Here is a 3775-nt window from a genome sequence, read left to right as displayed (position 1 = left end):
GTATGCTTACATCAGCTGGTATGATAACATTGTGTCACCAGTTACTAGTATTTATAAGGTAACCATAATTTCTGTGATGATTTTGGTTTTCTCTTTTACTTTGTGTCCTAGATACAGACAGCTCAATTTTAATTTTTGTTGCCTTTCTTGATTCCTTAAACCTCTGCATTAAGCTCTTTTTTTTTTTTTTTTTTTTTTTTTATGTTGTGGTGAGCCAAGACACTGCACTCCAACCTGGCGATTAGAGTGAGAATCATCTTAAAAACAAAAACAAAAACAACACATCTGATTGTTTAACCAAAAGTAATATAGATGGATTATGGGGTTTATAACACAGGTTCAAGCGATTCTCCTGCCTCAGCCTCGTGAGTAGCTCATATCTGTAATACCAGTATGTGCTACGAAGCCCATCTAATTTTGTTTTGTACTTTTAGTAGAGACAGGTTTTCTTCCATGTTGGTCAGGCTGGTCTCAAACACCTGACCTCAGGTGATCCGTCTGCCTCAGCCTCCCAAAGTGCTGGGACTACAGGTGTGAGCCACCACGCCCGGCTTTTTCTTTTTTTTTAAGAGATGGTAGTCTCACTGGTCTTTTTCTGAGCTCAAGCCTGGGCCTCCCAAAGTGCTGGGATTACAGGCAGGAGCCACCACGTCTGGGAACAAATGCCAACATTTGTCTGTGCACAACTGCCAACATTTAAAAGCAGTCCCTGGATGGACTTGAACCACCAACCTTTTGGTTAACAGCCGAACGCGCTAACCGATTGCACCACAGAGACAACTTCAACTTTTTGTTTTCTTTCGTTTTTTTTTTTTTTTTTTTGAAAGAAAGAAAGAGAAAGAGAAAGAGGGAGAGAGAACAGGAGTCAGGAGTCTTGCTCTATTGCCCAGGCTGGAATGCAATCTAAAAATAGGTGTTAAAAACCTCTTTTTTGCCGATAATTGTGCTTAACAGCGGAGACAGGAAGGAATAAGAGAAGAAAATAACAAACAGCCAACCAATATTTCGTTAAGTCTATGAAATACTATGAAAATGCTGAAGAGTGATTTACTTCCAATTATGTGGTCACTTTCAAAATAGGTGTAATGTGATACTGAGAAAAATGTATGTTCTGTGGACCTGGGGTAAAGAATTCTATAAATATTCACTGAGTTTACCTGTTCCAGGTCTGAGTTCAAATCATAGATGTCCCTGTTAATTTTCTATCTCGTTGATCCGTCGAATATTAACAATGTGGTGTCAAAGTCTCCCGCTATTATTCTGCGGGAGTCCAAGTCTCTTTATAAGTCATTAAGAACTTGTCTTATGTATCTGGGTGCTCCTATATTGGGTGCATATATATTTATGATCATTGACTCCTGTTGTTGCATTGATCCTTTTACCATTATGTAACGTCCTTCTTTGTTTCTTTTAGTCTTTGTTACTGTTAAAGTCTATTTTGTGAGAGACGAAAGTTACAACTCCTGTTTTTTTTGTTTTTGTTTTTTGTTTTTTGTTTTTTTTGCTCTCCATTTGATTGGTAAGTCTTCCATCGACCCTTTGTTTTGAGTCTTTGTGTGTCCTTGCTTATGAGATGGATCTGGATACAGCGTACTGATGGGTTTTGACTTTTTATTCATTTTGCCTGTCTGTGTCTTTGGGGCATTTAATTCATTTAAATTTAGGATTAATCTTGATATTTGTGAGTTTAATATTGTCGTTTAATGCTAGCTGGGTATTTTGCCCGTTAGTTGATGTAGATTTTTCATTATGGAGATACTCTTTACCTTTCGGTAAGTTTTTGGGATGACTGATACTGGTTGTTCCTTTCTGTGTATAGTGCTGCTTTCAGAAGCTCTTGTAAAGCAGGCCTGGTGGTGATGAAATCTCTGAGTGCTTGCTTGTTCGCGAAAAATTTTTCTCTCTTAATTCACCAATTACCTCAATTGTTAAGTTCTTGAGTTCTTAGACAAATATTTGGTCATGATTTTCATCTATTCCACATCAAAATGTTCATGCTGTATAGGCTGTTTGCCTTTGCCTTTTTTGTCCTGCTATTTTCCACCATTTTGTGATATTTTTGTATGGATCTCCTTGCTCCTTTTTTATTATTAGTCATCCTTGAGTGAGCAGAAACCTTCCTAGACCAGGTATTTGAAAGAAGTAGCGTGGAAGAGGGGCCAGGGCTATGTTCTGCTTTAGTAGAAAATCCCCTGATTCTTAGTGAAATCCTTGATGATTCATGGTCTTGTGGGAAAAGGTTGTGAAGTGGGTTTTGTGAATGTGCTTCGTGTGCAGTAGAGAGTGACTGAGAGGTGGTTTAACCTTTCTTCTTAGCCCACAAAGAATGGCTGCTACAGAGCTGCTTAACAACCACAGTTTTTCTTCTACAGACTGCACATTTACAAAGATGGAGTATCTGTGAGTTTTCTCACTCATTCCTACCTCCCCTGCCATTTTAAAGTATCCAAGGAAGTTAGGGAGATTCCTGCAGCTAAACATGCACCCAGATCTTATTGTTCCAAACAAAAGATTTTATTAGATTTGCCCTCCGAGTAGGTCACCTACTTTGGAGAATTTTGTGCTCTGACAGCTCTCCTCAAGATTTGGAAAAGCAGTTATTTTATATTGAAGCCCCCACCACTTCAGTCCAAAGCTCACTGCATGTGACATTGTATCTTATTTTTGTGGTTCCTGATTATAGGAGTTTCCTAGTTTCAACAAAAATAGTGTCTATGTTTTTGTTTCTTGTTCATTTTCCCCCAAGTTTGTTTCAAACGGAAAAGGAAAAACATTCTTACTCTAACATCGTAAGATTAATGTCTGAGGGGAACCTAATGCTTGTTAATATGTGCCATGCTGTATGTGATATGGCAGAGACTGCTACCTGTTCATCAGAATCTGGTTATTTTTCTTGGATCCACAATGAGACTACATTTCCTAGTCTCCCTTGCAATTACATGTGACCATTTGATTAAGATTTAGTGGATGAAATTTAAGCAGAAGCAAGGTGTATAAGTTCTAGGGCTAGCCCATTAAAAACCCTAACATGGGCACCTGTGTGTTTTTCTCTTTCTGCTTGATTAGGTTGGAGATAGTCACAGTGATGCTGAAAGTCATATGCTAAAGAAGGCAGAGCCTCCTTCTGCTTGGGTTCCTGAATGACTGTGTGGAACAGAGGCCCTTGCCACTCTTGGGGCATTCTGGATTGTCACATGCACAAAAAATAAATTTCTTTTCTGTTAAGCCATTAGATGTATGAGTTTATTTGCTGTTACAGCCTAGTCCAACCCAAATGATACAGTGAGGGAGGCAGGGAAGCCTATTCAGTATGGAGTTATCCTTAGGGACAAGTTATAAAAATTATAAGGATGAAACACCACTGCTGGTTGATCCATCATAGACCAGAATAAGCATGTGGTATGATTTCAAGAGGAGATACCATTGTTGTGAGAGAAAGATTAACCATTACTATAAACAGAAGGGTAAAAGAAGGTATCCAGTCACCAGAAAGCTTAGATTAAGGAGGATTGTGACTACCTGTATATAAAATGCAGGAAGAAAATGGGGCAGGGTAATTAAAATGAATTGCAGATACAAAACTATTTGTGCATATTAATTTAAATTTAAACTTAATTTAAGGATAATTTAAAGGAAAATCTTCCTTTACCTATTTCATGCTGAAGGGGTCTTTCAAGTTGTTAAACTCTCTATAAATAAGACTGCACAATCCAGACCTTCTGGAATCCAGAGGTGAATTGCATGTGGTAGCTGATGGGTGGGAAGCCCACAGAGT

General features: G+C 38.4%; 1 non-coding gene across 1 annotated transcript; it reads right to left on the bottom strand.

Annotated features, from left to right (window-relative positions):
* Window positions 1-704: 704 nt before the first annotated feature.
* On the bottom strand, window positions 705-778 carry TRNAN-GUU (transfer RNA asparagine (anticodon GUU)). Its single transcript has one exon. It is a non-coding gene; the product is annotated as a tRNA-Asn (tRNA).
* Between the last annotated feature and the right edge of the window lie 2997 nt (window positions 779-3775).

Source organism: Aotus nancymaae, unplaced genomic scaffold (assembly GCF_030222135.1).
Source record: "Aotus nancymaae isolate 86718 unplaced genomic scaffold, 86718_ANA_hifiasm-v0.15.2.pri h1tg000004l, whole genome shotgun sequence".
Classification (NCBI taxonomy): domain Eukaryota; kingdom Metazoa; phylum Chordata; class Mammalia; order Primates; family Aotidae; genus Aotus; species Aotus nancymaae.
The sequence above is the reverse complement of the archived record's forward strand: the minus strand, read 5'-3'. Positions and strand labels throughout refer to the sequence as shown.